Raw genomic sequence first — 19028 nt, 5'->3', positions numbered from 1 at the left:
GAAACATTTCCACTTCTTCAGGGGGGGACTCTAACAAGGGCAGAATCTAACAAAAATCCCAAGAAAACTGCTGTGAGAAGTGAAGAGAAAAGATTTTTTAAGGTCACTTGAAAACTAAATAACTTAGAAGATTCTGAACACTTGGTAATGATTTTTTGCCAACTGGTAAGAAAAAGTCTTCAAATGTAAATCAATCACCCACATATGGAAACATGATTGCCTCGAGGTTTCCATTAAGCAATTACTGGAGCCAGATACTCTGTAAATGTCCTTAGAGCAGTAAATATACCAAAGGTTAAGAGAGAACTGATAATGTAAGCCAGTTACAAAAAATCTTAAGAACTATATAAAATATTTTACAATGGAGGGCATCTTTAAGTCTAGCTTTACGATGAAGTCTAGTAAAGGGACAAGAAGTAACAGGGTCTGAAGGGACAACATTTTGAACTTTGGGACATTGAAAAAAAGAGTGAGAAAGAAAAGGTCTAGCACAGCCCTTCAAGTCCTTTCTGTTTTTTTTTTTTTTTACATCAGAAGAATTCTTGACTAAAAACTCTTTGCCATCTTGCAGGGGCACTGTTTCTATGACTCCCTGAAATAATTTTGTTCTAGAACTGGAGGAAAAATATTCTGATCAGTTTTAAAATCTTCAGGAAGATTTTGAGAACATAACCAAAAAATATTCTCATGACTCACCCAGAAGTAGCAGCTCTGGAGACAATACCATCAGTATCACAAGAGTACTATGGCATGTTTAATTATATGAGACTTGGATAAAAAAAAAAAAAAGAGGCATTCGATAAGCTTTTCTCCTCAAAACAGAAGATGGTTAACAGTTAACTTTTTAGTATACTGAAAACACAGAAGTAAAAACTTTAACATATAAATAAACCTGGCAGTTTTACTTTCTGAAAGTTAAAATTGCAGAATACACTTTTTTCCCAAACTTGTCAAAAGCTTTTCCATCCTTTTTACAGGGAATGGGATTAAAAGTAGCAAACTGTTGAGCAGACACAGTCTTGGAATGGGAAATCACTGCAATGTCTGCTTTAGGGTTAGAAAAAAAGAAGTTATGTCTTACCATAACGTTCCATCTGTGTTGTTCATCTTCTTTCATTCATCACTGATGGGTTTGGTTCTGAGCCCTCGGAACCGAGTCAGCCTTTTTACCAAGCTCACGCAAGCCAAAAAACTCTAGAACTAAGTTTCTACCTAGAATGCCCTTCTCCCTGTTACCCCAGATCGAGTTTGCTAATGAAAGAGAAGTAAAGCTGAGACCACTTCTGCGCAAATACCCTAGGACACCACTTGGACCCAAAGCATCTCCCAGGAGCTTTTGGAGGGGGAAGCAGGGTGGGAAGTGATGAATGAAAGAAGAGGAACAACACAGATGGAAAGTTATGGTCATTAATCTTCCTTCCATTCATCACTGGTTGGAAGAACATTCCTGAGTACCACTGCCTCTGGAGACCAAGTCCAATTTGTAATGATTGATAAAGGTATGAGACTTAGCCCAAGTAGCTGCTACGCAGATGTCATCCATGGAAGCCCTGGAATGGAAAGCTACAGATGTTGCCATAGATCTAATGGAGTGAGCTTTAACTTTTGGCATATGTTCGTTATGAGGGAATAGATGAAATGTATGCAGTCCCTTAGCCATTTTGATAAAGTAACCTTGGAAACAGCATCTCCCATTCTGGGCCCAGAAAAGGAGATAAAAAGCTGTTCAGACTTACGGATAGGTTTGGTCCTATCTAGGTAAAATCTCAGTTGCCTATGTACACCCAAGGAGTGAAGGCAGTACTCTCCTCTATTGGAAAAATTTGGGAAGAACACTGGTAGATCAATGGTCTGGTTAATGGAGAATGCAGAAACAACTTTGGGAAGGAAGGATGGAGTCATCCGAAGTGATACTCTGTCTTTATGGAAGACCAGATAGGGCCTCTTGATAAACAATGCACGCAGTTCCGAGACCCTTCTGGCAGAAGTGATGGCTACCAAGAACAAAGATTTCCAAGACAAAAACTTTAGGTCACATTTCACAGCAGGTTCAAAAATTTTTGAGTCAAAGACTGAAGGACTAAACTGAGGTTCCATGGTTCCACAGGCTGTCTGACAGGAGGCCTGATATGAGAGGTTCCCTTGAGGAAGGCCTTGCATAGACATAAAGAGAGAAGCGGGCTGCCATCTATACCATTGTGGAAATTAGAAATTGCCACTGGGTGTACTCATACGGTAGAGGCAGAGGCTCCATTATCAAAAAACCTAGCCAAGTATTGAAGTACCGCAGTTACTGGAGCCGAATACGGGTCTAGCATGTTATCCTTAGACCAGATGGAGAACCTTTTCCATTTATCCTGATATAGTCTTCTGGTGGATGGTTTATGAGAGGCCAGAATGATGTCACGAAACAGGCGAGGAGAGACTAGCTTGCCTGGCAACTAATGGAAGCAGAGAAACCAAGCTGTCAGCTTGAAACTGGACTGTTTTGGATGTCTCAACCCCTGATGGTGAATAATCAAATCTGGGAGAGCTCCAGAGTCCACATTGGGTATACTAGGTGAGGCCGAAGGAAGGAGAACCAAACTTGTCGAGGCCAGAATGGAGCTATGAGGATCACCTTGCATCTCAGCCGAAGAGCTTTCTTAAAAATTGTGGAATCAGGGGAATGGGAGGATAGGCGTAAAGAAGTCCTGTGGGCCAATCATAGATTAGACCGTCCTTCAGGGCTCCCCCTCTGGGTAAAGCAGGGCAAAATAGCTGCTGCACTTGTTGTTCAAAAGGGAGGCAAAAAGATCGCAGCAAGGCTGGCCCCAGTGGCTGAAGATTTCTGTCGCCACCTCGGGATTGAGGGACCACTCATGAGGCATGTGGATGCATCTGCTCAGTTTGTCCACAATTACGTTGGAGCTTCCTGGGATATGCATTGCTATCAGAAAGCAGTTGGAAGCTATCGCCCACTGCCAAATTCTCATGGCTTCTCAACACAGGGGGAAGGACTTAGTTCATCCTTGCTTGTTGATATACCAGACCACTGACATATTCTCAGACTGAATTGCAATTGTCCCAGAAGGGAGAGCCAAATGAAAGGCCTGTAATGCTAACAGCACTGCTCTCAGTTCCAGAACACTGATATGCAGATGGGCCTCTGAGGTGGACCATGCGCCTTGGACTGTCTTCCCTGGAAATGGCCCCCTCACCCGATCAGGGAAGCATCCATGGTCACAAAGGGCTGAGGGGATTGAAATGGGCAACTCTAAAGTTTTGCATCTGGCCTCATCCACCAAAGGAGGTCCTGTTTGCAGGAGTTGGTTATTCAAATCTGGTAACAGACGGAGTGATAGTTTGGGAACCATTGATAAAGACGGAGACATTGCAGGATCCGCATATGTAGCTACACTAGAGGCACTATTGGAATTGAAGCTGCCATAGACCCTAGGGCCTGAAGAACATCCTTTGCTGAAACTTTTGTTTGACAGAGTATCACTCGGAGCTGGAGCCTCAGTCACAGGAGTCTGTGATTTGGGAGTGATACTACACAGGACTGGGTTTTGAAAACTGCTCCAATTAATTCTTTGTGTAGGAGTAAGGTTTGATTTCTCCCAATGTATCGTTATTCCCAACAATTCTGCCAGAGAGACAGTATAATGCAGTGATCTTACCAGAAGATGCTCGGTGGGGGTGGTGAGGAGCCAGTCATCCAAATATGGAAACACAGAATCCTTGTAGTCTCAAGTGAGCTGTGACCACTGCCATGCATTTCGTGAACACTCTGGAGGCAGTAGAGAGACCGAATGGCAGGGCACAAAATTGATAATGACTGGCCCCTACCCAGAAGTGAAGCAGACTCCTGGAGCATTTATCCATCTTGATGTGGTAATACGCATCACGGAGATCTATCGAGCACATCCAATCACCTTCTCTTAAAAAGGGAAGAATGGACTGAACCGTGACCATCTGGAATTTGGTTTGGGTGACAGACTTGTTTAAGCTGCTGAGATCCAAAATGGGTCTCCAGTTCCCTGTCATTTTTGGCACCAAAATAAATCTTGAGTGAAATCCGGATCCATGTTGGTCTGGTGGAACTGGTTGGATGACTCTTTTTTGAGACAGCTTTATTATCCCTGAAGCTGCTTCTTCCATTTGATTGGGTGGAACATTGGGAAGCTTTCTTGGAAGATTTGGTTGACAAGAAAGGGAAATGGTGTAACCTCTGGTGATGATACTCTGCACCCAACGACTGGTGGTAATAGACTGCCAGGAAGCTTGGTGCAGAAAGAAATGATCCTCAACTGTTTCCAGAAGTAAGCAATCAGGCTGCTCCTCAGGAGCGCTGGTAAGGCTATCCAGAGAATGAATCCCTGGAGCCTTGGTTGGGAGGACCTCCTCTGCCTCTGTAGGGGTGTCTTCCAGAACTGTTACCCCCTCTGCCCCTGGGGGTATCATCAGCACATGAACATGAAAACGACCCTGAGATTTTCTTGTGCCACATTTTCCCACTCCTCTGATTCCTAGAGAAGGTATGCTGAGGATTGGAAAACCATAGGCCTACAGCAGACAGGGTCTTTCCATCTTAATCACACATGGCTAGTGTGTCCTTCACTTTGGAGTCAAAAAGGGATGATGCTTCAATGGGAGCATTCAAAAAGGAAAACTTGAAGGGATCTGTGAGGTCACAAGTGCACATCCAGGCATGACGCCTCATGACAATGCCTGAACCCGCTTGCTCTAGTCGTCCCTTCAGTCGCATGTAAAAGCAGTCTCATGGAGGAGTTGGATATCGATTCCAGGGTTGCGAGCTGCGAGGCCACATTGTCCCTGACCTCATCAGACAACTGTCCTGCGAGTGTCCCAGTGAGACCGGAGATGAAGTCCCTCTGGAGCCTCGTAAAATGTGCCAAATAGCTCAGGGACTGTATAGCAAAGGTCCCTGATGCAAAAACTCACTTTCCAAGTCTGTCCACCACATGGATCTCCCTGTTGGGTGGGTGGACAGCAGGACTTTCCTCAGCCAAGTCCTTTTTCATGGCCGCTGCCACCACCATAGCATCGAATGGTAACATTCTGGACCAATGCGGGTTCTCCTCGGGAGGGCAAAGAATTTTGTCAGGTCTCTGACGGATTGCCTCAATGGAATCAGGGTTCTTCCAAGTGCGCTGCACGATGAGCTGGACAAACTCATTGGCAGGCGAGGTCACCCAAGAAGTAGCAGACTGGGCATGGAAAGCCTGCAGGAACAAAGATTCCTCAGATGAAGGGTTGGAGGGCTAACAGTCACCTCTCTGCTTTAGCATTCCCAGGATGTCTCCAAAGGAGACATCATCAGGAGGTGACCGAGGAGACCCCTCACCATCATTGTAATCCATATCTTCCATTAAGGACTCCTCAGGTGAGTCCCCTTGCACATCCTCTTTCGAGAGGGCTCCTCAGTGGGTGTCTCTGAGTTGGACTCGGAAGAGCGGGTGCCCTGAACAGGGGTATCCTGTGGCTTCTCTGTCTGGTATCCTAGGGGGGGTGGTCTGTGGCAGCTGTAGCTCAGGGGTTGAAAACTGGGGTTCCGACATCAAAGGAGTGCTTCCAGAAGCGAGAGCCCTCTCCATCACGCGGAAGGCAGGTCTGCCCGAAGAGGGATGGGAGCCGGGAACCGAGAAAGACAACCTCGGGACCGGGTCACACCCCGCTCCGACAAACCCGCACCCTCAAATGGAGCCTCAAGCAGGATCAGTGCGGATGTGGCTATCAGCACCGAGGATGGAACTGAGGAGGAAGATGGCTCCATGCCCTGGGCCAAAGCACCTGCCTCCCAATTCCCAGATTGAGGAAGGACTAGTTCCACAGGAACCAAAGACCGAAAGGACAGACTTGGAGCTGGAGTGAGGTGCACTGTAGGCACCAAGGTGATGGGTTCCAAGAAGGATGTGGGAGCAGAAGGCTTTGCAACCAAAATGGTTGAAGGAAGAGTGTAAGATGGAGTCTGTGGAGAAACCAACCCATGTCCTGTAGGTGGATGGGTCTTAGAAAGTGTGGGTATCCCCCTGGCTAACAACAGCTGTCCACAACATGCACCACGTTGTGTTCCAACAGGTTCCTGGTGGATCTAGTGGATACTCTGGATGGAGAGTCAGGACGTTCAATGAATGGGCTATACACATCGCCCAGAAACAGATCGACGGAAGGGGAGTATCGGGTCAGTGGTGCAAGGTCTGCCGGCACTGAAGTCTCAAGTTTTGAGAGTAATGGGGTCAAATCCAGTGTAGTCAGTACAACGCTCGGTGCTGAAGTGGCACTCGGAGCTGAAATGGTCAGTTCCAAAGTCATAACTGATGAAGGTATTGAAGATGTGCCCTGAGTCGAAGTGGCCACAGGTGCCGAAGTCAAAATAGGCATGGTGAGATCTATAATCGGTGCTGGAGGCAGGACTGGTGCCAAAACTGGCGCCGGTATCAAAGGTTTCAAGATGCTCGGAGCCAAGGAAGATGGAGCCATAGAGGAAGATTTATGCTCTGAAGACAACTTTGGGACTTTTGATTTCACAGGCTTACCCTGATCACCTGATGGTGAGGAGGGAACTGAGTGAGACCTCTTTTTGTCTTTAGTAGGAGGGGTTGAGATCTCCACTGCAGAAATGGCCTTTGAAAAGGGAGACTTAAGTAACCCTTTCAGTATCAGTTTAGTTTTGCGCTCATTAAGAGTGCATTGACTGAAACTCTGAGAAATGTCACAAGGAGGCTGCGCTGAAAGATGGGGCACCCCCAAACAGTATACACAATCATCGTGAGAGTCACTATTAGGTAACTTGCCATTACATGAAGCACAATGCTTAAAACCTGAAGTTCCTTTCTTATTCAACATCTTGACAGAGAGACACCACAGGCCAACAGTATAAGCAGCTAGAACAAATAAGTCAAACACCATTCAGAGAAGTCACAATTGTACCAGTACAGTGATATGTAGGAGAGAAAACAGAAACACCTTACTAAAAACCAATGCTAACAGGCTAAACAGGAAAGAAAATACCAACTATGGTATTGAAAGAATACCACAAGGGTAAGGCAGGAAAGGCCGTACCAACAATGGTACTTGAAAGTCTACCAACAATATCGGGTAGAGTAGAGAGGAAAAAAACAAGGTCTGAGATAAGAAAACACACTAGAAATACTATTCACTCAATAAAAAAATGAAGATATCAAAAGTTTTTCTCACAAATATCAAACAAAGTTCCACTTAGCTGACAGCTCAGCTGAAATGCGGCTTTATAGCTATGCAGCAAATGAGATCTGAGGTAACATGGAGAAGGGTGTTCTGGGTAGAAACTTAGCTCGAGAGGTTTTTGGCTGGCGCGGGCTTGGTAAAAAGGCCGACTCGGTTCCAAGGGCTCAGAACCGAACCCACCAGTGATGAATGGAAAGAAGATTAACAACATCAGATCAAGTATTTTTGAGTCTGATGTACCTTATACAACCTATCATACTTCCTAAGGGAAACAGGCTGTCAGATGAACTACAAGCTGTGTCAGAAAAACATTCTCTAAAGCAGATAAAACAAGTGAAACAGTGAAGCAGGCAACATTCAACTATAACAAATTACAGTAAATTTGCTGGGAAAAAGGAATTTCATTCTATTTCCACTGAAAAATCTCTTTCATTTTATTATTTATTTTATTTAATTTTCATTTAACATTTGTTTACTGGGAAAGTCTGAGTAGGACAGAGCACATGTTCAGCAGAGGCCCAGGGAGAAGCGCTCCAGATGCATGTCTTTGGAATGTGAGAGGAAACTGCAGCACCTGGAGGAAACCCATGTAAATGCAGGAAGGACATGCTGACTCTGCAGAGAAGGCATCCCAGCTGAGAAATGAACTGGAGAACCTCTTGCTGTCAGACGACAATGCTAACCACTGCACCACTGCGTCGCTGAAAAAGAATCAGAAAAAGGTAAATTTTCTGTAGGAAAAAGTACAGTTGTGCTAGTCCTACTAACCTGTAACAGTTGATATTCAAATTTCACACCGTTTCAGTGACATATGGGTTCTCTGCCTGCATAAATCCACACTGGCAACTTTCCAGTGCTCAAAATTCTTTCATCTCACTCTCTGTGATAAGGGACTCTCTAAGCCCCTCCCATCAGGGGAAAGCTAACTCTTGTCACAAAAAGTCACTTGTTCAGGCTTTTAGTGCTAAGTAGCAAGAACCAAGAATGGCCCAAAGTAAGAATTGCCTGAAACCAACCTATATGAAGCCCCAAAACACCAACACAAATAACCAAAGCTAACCAACACAATGAGGTTGGATACCATTGAACTATATACAAAATAAAGGGAGGGGATTGCTGTCATTGAAGCAGTGCAAAATTTAAACATATACTATTAGAGATAAGTAGGACTTGAACAATGCTCATTATCCACACTTTTTCAGTGACATATGGGTAGATTGCCAAAGCTTACCTTACCTGGGAGGAGGAAGTAAAAGGATCCATGGGCCCCTTGAGAATGATCCTTGTAAAACATGATCTGGAACGTAACTAAGAATCCAGTTTGTAGTGCTTTGTAAATATATGAACAGAGGACCAGGTTGCTGCCTCTAGAATGCTTCTAGAGTCCACTCCTTTCCAATAAGCCACCAAAGAGGGTAAGGCTCTGGTGCAATGTGCCTTTGCCTTTCCTGGAATAGATTTACCATAGTGGGAGTAACAACACAGTAAAAGACAACAAACAAGCAATCATTTGCTTAGAAACAGGCTGACCCTTCTTAGTGTCAGAAAAGGAAACAGCTGTTCAGCTTTCCTGAACGGCTTAGTTCTGACAAGGTAGTACCTGAGCTGACTGTGCACATCCAAGATACACAGAATCTTCACTTCCATGATTTTAGGATCTGGAAAGAAAACTTGGAGACTGATCGCTTGATTCAGTGTAAATTCAGAAACAACTTTTGGCATGAAAGAATGATTAATGCACAGAACAACCCTGTCCTTCTTGAAAATCAAATACGTTTAGCCTTACTATGAGAGCTTGCAACTCAGAGACTTACCTTGCAGATGTCAGAGCAACTAGCAAAATGTTTTTCAAGTGAAGAACTTCAAATCAGCTTGAAAGACAAGTTCAAAAGGAGAAGAGGTCAGTTTTTCAAGAACAACGGTGAGATCCCAAAGAGGAGGAATTTGCTTTGGTGTGTGTGCGTGTGTGTGTGTGTGTGTGTGGGGGGGGGGGGGTGCTCAACTGCAGCACTCCTTCCATAAACTTTTTGAGCCCAGAAACAGAAGAAAGAGGGGCATCAATAAGCAACCAGGCTGGGACCGTAGCAAAATGCACTTAGACAGATGCACAAGATATGTCTTCATTGAGTCACTCACACAAATATTTTAAAACAAGAGAGTGGCAGACACCATACTGGGCCCTCTAATATTGATCAGACACCACTTAGAAAATCTCTTTCACTTACAAACAAAAAAAAAATCTAGTTGCAGATTTTATTCCCTCCTTCAATACTGGCTGTACATCCTCTTGGAACAAGTGCCTAAAAGGTATTGAGATAGAATTATTCAGGCTGTCAGTAGCAATTGCTCTAAGTTGGGGTGCAACAATCACCCGTGACTGTGTGTGAACAGATCCAGAATATGATGCAGCTTGTAGTAATTGCCCTTGGCCAATTTCATTAAAAGGAAGAATCAGCTTTGCTTAGGCTAAAAGGTGATCACCATAATGATCTTTGGTAATTCTTTCTGAATCTTCAGAAGAACTTTGGGTATCGGTGAAAAGGGCAACAATGCATTAAGGAACATGAATGAGAATGCTTCTGCCTTCCAGGCATGGTCGCAAGGATGTGTCAAACATAATTTTTACTACTGTCTGCTTTGAAAGGAGGTGAACAGAACTATTTGAAGTGTTCCCCACATCTGGACCAAATCCAGGCAGGCCTCTGCTCTGAGTTCCAACTCGTGAGGGTCTGCCCGGGATCTGCTTAGTCTGTCTGCAATTATGTGTACTCTGATCACATTTATGAGGCCTGAAGCATCAAAGAATGTTGTAAGACTAGCTCCCAGCCCGTCACTGCCAAATGACAAAGAGGAATGAGCTTGTACTCTCTTGTTTGTTCAGGTGCCACATGACTGTGGTGTTTTCTGAGACCAATAAAAGGGGACCTGTAGACCATTACTGGTGAGGAGCCTTCAAGGTCTGAATCATCGCTAACATTTCTTTGACATTTGTGTGCTTTGTAGTGACTGGAGGACCCTCATTTGTCTTGCACCTAAACTCCCCTGCAGACTGCTCCCCATGTAAAATCTGATGAGTCCATCCAGACTGACGTAATTGGGGTCTGGAAGGAGAAGGGTAGGTCTAGACCGAAAGATATATGATACCACTACCACCATAACGCTCATTTCACAATATTCATCACTGGCATCTGGAACTCTAAGGGATGCTGGTGTTGAGTCCAACAATCTTTTTAAGTGCCACTGAATGTTCTTCATATGGAGTATGGTCAGTGGGGTCATGAGTATCATTGATGCCACAAGGCCTACAATTTTGAGACAAATTCTTGCAGAGCCAGCTTCTCGAAGAAAGAAATACCACAAAATGTTCTGAAAAGTCAGGACTTTGTCTTCTGGTAGAAAGGATATTATTTTTTCTGTGCCCATCATACACCCCAGGAAGACAATTCTTTGTGAGAGTGTGAGACAGAACATTTGTAGGTTCAGCTTGAAATTGGGAGCAATTGGAATGTGATAACCATCCTACAGGTATAAAGTCACCATGTAACAGTGCTCCAGAAGAAGGGATACAGTCATCTACAGGGTGAGCTTTTTGAATTTGGGTACTTTTCAAAAGGTAGTTAGGTACAACAAATCTAACAGTGGAATCAACTATAGCTCCTTTTGGGGACCAAAAAGATTCTGGTGTAAAATCATTTTCCTTTTTGTGGTACAGGTACTGGTTCTATAACCCCTGCTTGCAACTTGTGAAGGAGCATCAGATAGAACAGATTTGTCTGGTCTTTCAGGTGTGTGTATGGGGGGCATTTTCCTGATGAGAGGAGGGTTTTCTGTCCTCTGCCAAGTATAGCTTCACTGAATTATTCTCAGTATTAATTGGTCTAAGAGCAGGCTTCTGGGTTGAGTGAAACCTTTGAGGAAGAGGAAAGGGGAGAGGAAGAGGAACAGGAGAAATAGACGGCTTGCCTTGAGTCTTGACATAGTCCTTCATTAGCAGGGGAATGATTTTTGTTGGGAAAGGGACCCCTTTTATTTGGTTTGGAAGCATTATCCTCCAGTCATTTTTTTTAGGTACCCTGACTCTTGTAAGGCTAGGATTGTTGTTTCTTCTGTCCATTAAATGTGGATACCTTGTTAGGTGGAGATCCTGGAAACAAGAATCATTCTAGACACTCCTTGCATCAACTGACTTCTGTTATCTTATTGTATGAGAATCTGGGAAGTAGCAGGACCAAACAAATTCAGAACTTAAGGAGTATTCAAAATTTCATTTTTAAATCCCCAGAAAAAAATATATGGTTTTGTAACCAAGTACACCTTCTCAATACAGCAGAAGAGGCTGCATTTGTAGAAATTGTGTCTGCATTTTCCAAGATATTCCTCAAAGCATGTTTCAAAACCTGAGTCACATAAGAAACAATTTCATTCATATAACATTTATGTTCAGCAGGAAAAGATATAGCAAAGTTATCTAAACTGTAAGTACACTGCAAAATACATTTCCACATGAAGCCATGATAAATTTAAAATTCTAAAGACTAAATTACTACACTTAGCCAACTTTTCTCTCTTAAGAGTCTAACCACTTGCCAAGTTTATCCAGTTGTACAGTATTACAAGAAGTGCAGGCTCTCTTCTTTGAGCTGGCAGCTGGAGAAACCACAGCTGGGGTCAGGTAACAAAGGGGAACTGCAAGATCAGAGAACACCTTGTATTTCATCATAGCCTTTTTAAGAACTGATTCATTAGCTAGAGGGGTTTCACATACCGTTTTATAGACATCTTCTATGGCCATTAACAGAGGAGTAACAGCCAAAACATTTGGAATCTCATCCTCAATAAGATCATATACTCTCTGTCAATCTCTAGATCAGCCTCACATTGTTTCAAGTCAAATACATCTCTGAACCTGGCTAACATCTGTGGAAAGGTGAATAGTTGCCTGGGTTTTTGAACCTATTCACTTTCCAAAGATTCAGTTTGGACAGACTCCAGAGTTTTCACTACTGTCTGCATCAGAATCCCCATCAAAATCTGTGTCCATAGGCTGATGTCTAGAGAAGGTATCCCCATAATCATTCTGAATAAAAGCATAGTCTCCAAGATTAGCTAACTGTAAAACACTCTTGACAAAGGAAATCACATCACCCCTATACATGGTAATAACTTGATTGTCTGCTGTATGGTGAAGTTTTTTTGTTTCTTTTTACTGTGAACTACACTGGAGGACAGCATATCTGTGGATGGAGTATTAAGTCATAAAATACTTTAGAAAAGGCTCAAGAGTGCATAAAAGCAGTATTAATCACACAGACAACACAAAAGTAAAGTAGAATTCCCAGAGGAATTAACAGCAGTAAGAGATAGCAAGAATATTAAAACAAAGTTAATACATATAAATAACTATATTAGATAAAACAAAAAGAAATCAAACATAAATAATAATAAAGAGGACAGGAAGCTCCCAAAGGGATTTTATGAGAGTCTGAAAGTTGTAATCTACCAATGCAGGCTGATGAGCAGATTTAAGTGTGTGATTTTTATAGGTGGCACTTAAAGACTGAACTAATTCTCCTGATGGGAGGGACTTAGCCAATCTCCTATCACAGAGAGTAAGAAGAGGGGATCCTGAGATCTGGAAAGCTGATAGGGTGGATTTGTGCAGGCAGAGAAACCATATGCTACAGATGCAGTGTGAATGCTGAACATTCTAAAGCATCACTTTACTCAGACTCAGAACCTTCAGGATTAGAAGTGCAAAATTCTCACTCCAATTTCTGCTCTTTTGACTGGAAATCTGAACCTGAAAGTGAGGGAACTCTCTCTCTCCCTCCCCAAAGACACAGTACACACAGAAAGGGCTGAAATGAATTTTCTTGCAAATCCCAACAAATCTTTCCTGTCCACAGAAATGAAAACAGGAGAAGACACATTTTTTCACTTTTTGTTCTCTTCTCTTTTCCTGGTAAACTCCATGGAAAAGACCAACCCATGGCAAGCAAACTAATATGGAGCTTAGGCTCCTTCTCCAGCTATGTGAAGAACCTTCACCTGAGACTGACAAGAATGGTTCTCTTTTGGCTTGGTGAGGGCATCTCTACAGCTGCACAGATCATGTCTATCCTCCAGTCTTTAGTGGCTTTAAGTTACTGCACTAGAGGGACCGGAAAAAGATAAGCTGTCTGAGGAACCAAGTCTGGATACATAATAGTGACCATCAGTGGTTGAGGCACAACTGGTGCCACCCTGACAACTTTATTCTTCATACAGACAGGGGAAGGAAGAATGACGTAGACTAATAACTGTTCCATACATTCAGCTGAGGACAAATCACTGAAGATGGAAAGTAGAGCTTGAAGGAGATGGTAAAGTTTAAAGGCAGTCAAAAGCCAGTTCAGGTAAGAAAAACACTCACAGTCTGCATGAGCACAAAGTTCTGCCTTTTATACATAAAACCTACACAGCCTGTAGGAGGAAAGCCAAAAAGGTCAAAAACAAAAATAACACTTTTTGCAATGTTGCTCATACAAAAAATTCATATAGAACTTTTCCCTGACAAGAAGTGACAGTCCAAATGTTTTAAATAAGTTTCCTAGCAAAACAAAACATTTTTGCAAAAAAACATATTTTTTGCAAAATAAATAAGTTCAGTGGAAGGTTTTCCTCAACAAGCGATTTATATGCCCAGCCATGAACAACTGCCTGTTGTCAGACAGTTCTATGGGACATCTTCAGAGATGAATGCTCTTTGATGGCAAGAAAGCTTCAAGATTTTCACACTCTGTCTTTCCTGTCAAATGGAGCATGTGGAAAGTGCCCTTTAACTTTGAAAGCTGGCCTCTAGCAGTGGGGTTGGACCCATACAGCCTAGGTTAATGCAACAATGATCTAATGTTGAACACCTTATAGGTTCACAGGTAAGTACTAGGCCAGCTGCCCTTGTAGGTAATTTTAAGCCTAGCCAGTTTCCTTTTTTTGTGTTCAAAATAACATATCCCATTGGGTTATAGATTGGCCTTACACATCTCATGGTTGATAATTATATATTACTGCTAATTAAAATAAATGGGATCACACCATAGATAATTTGAGGGGGCCCATGCATGGGATAAAGCATTTAGGTACTGCATGTGCCCACTAGTTGTACAAGGGTAGTCCTGGGGTAAATGTTCTGTTTCTCATCTATAGATTTAAGTTGCACTTGAAAATGGACAGGGATGAACTTTGTTTTACATGTACAGGAAGTCTGTTCCACAGCAGTGGCATCTTCTGCAAGACATACCTGTCTCTTAAAATCATTTTGTTGATGTTGCCAAAGAGGTTTAGATCCTTAGACATAGTACTTCTGATGCCAACTGACATGCTGATAGGCAGTAACTCCATCAATAATGGGTCAGAGGATGACTTACATGCCAGACAAAGGTCACCTCTTAGCAGTCTGTAGGATTCTGAGCACAGTGACAGGGTTTTGAGTCAGTCCATGTAGGAGATGTTGTTTAGGCCTTGTATCCTTTTAGTAATGTATCTCTGTGGGCATTCTATTTGTTGCATGTGTCTGGATAGACACATGTAAAAGGGAACAATTATATTCAATGAGTGGCCTAATGAGGGCTGAGTAAAGGGGAACAATGACACCCCCTAGATCTAGACACAATCCCTTTGTTTATAAGCCATGCAGTAAAGGACTTTCTTACAGTAATAGACACATATTGGTCAAAAGTTAAGTCACTGAGCGCATAAGTTCCCAAATCATGAACAACTGTCAACTCTTAAGAGCGTATTGTCAATGTGGTAGTTCCAGAGGTTAGATGACTTTCTAAAAGATACAATAATGCATTTTTTGGCATTTAGTTTCAGACCAGTTATTTATTTGAGACAAATCTTCCCATAGTTGGCCAGAACCATTTGATATTGGCTTTTATTTCAGAAAAGTCGATGCCAACCCTGAGAGGTCCAAGCACAGAACTCTGGGTAACTACACTGGTGACTGATCTCTTTGTGGAGGTAAATTCCCCTGTTTTGATTACCTGCATACTATCTGTGAGCAATTTGGCAATCCAGTGGGTGACATAGGGGTTTATTCCTTTTTTACTATGCCTGAGTGAGGAATACTGTCAAAAGCTTTGGTCAGGATGAGGTATGTGATGTATAGCATTTTGCTTTTATCCACTGCATTGGTGACCTTTCAAAAAAATCCACCAGCTTGAGTAAGCATGGCCTGCCATTGTTAAATCTAAACTGAGATAGGTCCAGTGTTTGGAGGTCCCCTATGCCCTCAATGATTAACTGCATGATAAGTCTTTCCGTGGCTTTGCATATGAGGCTAGTCAACTTATGGGTCTGTAATTACCTGAGTCTGTGGAAGGTCCTTCCTTATGCAGGGGAATGACTGTAGATATTCTCCATTCAATTGGTACAAAACCTGTATGGAGGCTGAGACTGAACAGTGTTGTTAATGGTGCAGTTAAATTGTGCTTCATGCTATTTAAGATGCATCCAGGGATATTGTCAGGACCTATTGATACAGTATTTTTAGCTTTTGATAGCACTTTTAGGACTTGGTTTCATGTGATAGCTGGAGGTGAGCCACTTTCAGGTATATAGAAGCAGAAACAAAGCACCCTGAACCACTGCTAGGTAGGCAAACAAATTTATTAAGCCGAACAGTTCACTCGAAAAAATAACGCTGAATCAAATCACAATTGTGTAGAATGACTTCTGATGATGCATGTTATGGTAACGAATGTAAAAACCTGAGAAACATGTTCCTGAATAGAGGCTACCCGGAAGAGCTCATTGATAGAGTTTCCAAAGAAGTCAGTGATGGGAGGAAGGGAAGGTTTGCCCCTGTATTGGGTAAAATTGAAGATGTTGCAACTCAACAAGTCACAAACAAGAAAGTAGATGGGTTAAACAATGAATTCGTATCAGGTATCATTACCACATATGATGGACAAGCTGGTGTGATCAAAAGAATTTTTGACAAAGAGTGGATTAACTTTTCTAAAGTTTCTGACTTAAATCACATTTTCCAGGGTGAAATAAAACATATTTATAGGAAAGGAACACCCTGAAGGATATTTTTGAAAGAGGTAGTAAAGGAATTCAAGGTTAGCAGGTACAAACAAAAAGCTGGTGTATTTAAATGTGGTGCTTGTAATTATTGTTCTTATTTGATTACTGGGGATACCATTACTTTACCTGCCAGAAATAATAAAATTTTAACTTTAAAAACTTTTGCAAATTGTAACACAAAAGGGATTATTTATGTTGGGTTATGTAAAAAATGTAATGCTTTTTACATAGGCAAGAGTGAAAGAAAGGTTAAGCAGAGAATTTATGAGCACACCTATGATATTCGTACAAAATGTGAAACAAATTCTCTGTACAAACACACAAAAACTTGTCCTGAAGCTGAATTTCAGTTTTTTATATTAGAGGTTGTGCCAAAGGACCCCAGGGGCGGTATGTGGGAGACTTTAGTTGAATACAGGGAATTATACTGGCAAGTGGTGTTGGAGGCCAGTAAATTCCCTGGTTTAAATGACATGATCTCACTTGCCCTGTATTAAAAAATGAGATCAGCAAAATTGTGACTTTAATGTGTAATAATCCTCCTTGTCAGTAGAGGGCAGTAACTCAATGCATTTCTATGTACAATGATTGTTTTCACTGATTGTTTTTACTGGCTGTTTTTTAAAATTTGGATGAGTATATAAAAGCAGTTAACTGAATGTATTAGTGGAATCTGATGAAGTTGTGGGCCAACGTATGGTGATTTGATTCAGCGTTATTTTTTCGAGTGAACTGTTCGGCTTAATAAATTTGTTTGCCTACCTAGCAGTGGTTCAGGGTGCTTTGTTTCTGCTTACTGGTTTGTTCTGCATCCTCCGTTTTTTGGTTACACTTTCAGGTATATCTTGAGGGGCAGAAAGAGGGGAGAGCTGGATAAAGTTAGAATTAAATTTATTAGCCAGTAGGTTAACTATGTCTTTAGCCTCAGTATAAGTAGCATTGTTCACAATCAGTTCAGTGTATTGCTGCATTATGCTTTTGAGATTACGAATGCAGCAACACAGTTTTGTTGACTATCACTGATAACAGATTAAGTGCCAAAAAATATACTTATAGGCTTTCTGTATACAAATAGGTACTGAGTCAGTCACAGCTAGGACACAAAGAGCAGCTAAGATACTGATACTGTCTCACAGAATTGTAACTCCTTATACAGTAGTATAAAGGAAAACTTAAGAGCCTCAGGGAATCAGATAACACAAAAAGCTGTGCTCACACCTTGGTTAGACTGGCTTCAAAAGAAGGTGGACCAACCCTCGCTATGAAACCAGCTGAACAGAATCTAGACAGTGACCAGAAATATCAAGCAAATAAATAAAAGCTCTACAGCTTTGTTAACTATCAGTAAAACAGAAAACAAAATGCAGAGACTGAAAAAAAGCAATCTCAAGCAAATCAATAAATGCAGCACAGTTTTAAGTAAAGAAACATGCAGACACTGAGAAAAGCAATCTCAAGCCAATCAATAAGTGCAGCACAGTTTTGTTAACTAAACCAAATGCAGACACTGAGAAAAACAATCTCAAGAAAATCAATAAATGTAGTACAGTTTTGTTGACTATCACTGATAACAGATTAATTGCCAAAAATATACTTATAGGCTTTCTGTATCCAAGTGGCTATTGAGGAAACTAATTTTGACCAACATAAATGAAAAAAATGCCTTGTGAATGTATTTGGCTTTAGTAGCAATTTTTGCCTCAAACCTGGCTTTGGTGGATTTTATTAAGCTCCTGAGTTGTTTGTTTATTTCAGTGACAAGAGCTCTAACATTCTGCTCTTTGTGAAGAATAGCTACCAGAAAAAGTCTTCCATGATAGCAATTTTAAAGAACAGGAGGCTGCAGGTTCGAAAGGGGGAAGAATCAAAGAACTAAGAACTAAATTTAGGTCCCAAGGAGGAGGAGGATTTCTTATAGGAGGTCTGAGAGAAAAACTCCTTCAAAAGGCTTTGCAAAGCTTGTGGGACATTATGGCAGACTCTGAAATGCCCACATGAAAGTTAGAAATAGCTGCCAATTGAACTTTAAGAGTAGAAGGAGATGAACCTGCATGGAAGAGTTCAGCTAGAAAATCAAGGACCATTTGGATGGAAGCAGTGAAAGGATCTATGTCCTTCCTTGAGCCCAATAGGAAACGTTTCCACTTACTCAAATAAATCTTCGAGTGGAAGATTTATGGAAGCTATCAAAATATCTCAACAGAGTGAGATATTTGAGGAAGCCTGGCTAAGGTTGGAATGGAGGAACCAAGCAGTGAGGTTCAGAGAGGGAAGGGAGCGATGAAACTGACCCGACTGATGGATCAAAAGATCTGGAACTAGGTCCAGATGCCAAGGTCGCTCAACAGAAATGATGTAGAAAGGGGAACCAAACCTGTCGAGGCCAGTAAGGAGCAATGAGGATCAATGAGGCCTTCTGAGCGATAGCTTTCTGTATCACTTGAGAGATTAGGGAAGGAGGAAATGCATACAGAAGTCCCGGGCCAAACTTGGACTAGAGCGCCTCTGCTGGGTGGCCTGGTAAAGGGAATAGGGTGAAATAATCTCTGCACTTGCTGTTTTGGGGAGTAGCAAAAGGTCGCAGCAAGGCTGACCCCACTTGAGAAAAATTTCCTCACAACAGAGTCTTTCAGAGACCACTCGTGAGGCATGAGGATAGCTCTGCTCAACTTGTCCGCATTTGATTGGACTTCCCGGGATGTGCTATCAGAAACGCTGGGAAGAAATCGCCCATTGCCACAGTC

At 42.2% G+C, this 19028-nt stretch overlaps 1 protein-coding gene across 1 annotated transcript in view; it reads right to left on the bottom strand.

The window, feature by feature from the left end:
- HYDIN (HYDIN axonemal central pair apparatus protein) overlaps positions 1-19028 on the bottom strand; it is a 6673197-nt gene that overhangs the window by 1175554 nt on the left and 5478615 nt on the right. The window lies entirely within an intron of this gene.

This window comes from Protopterus annectens, chromosome 8.part0, assembly GCF_019279795.1.
Source record: "Protopterus annectens isolate FY-2018-M chromosome 8.part0, PAN1.0, whole genome shotgun sequence".
In the NCBI taxonomy this organism is placed as follows: Eukaryota; Metazoa; Chordata; order Ceratodontiformes; family Protopteridae; genus Protopterus; species Protopterus annectens.
This window is presented reverse-complemented; position numbering and strand designations above follow the sequence as displayed.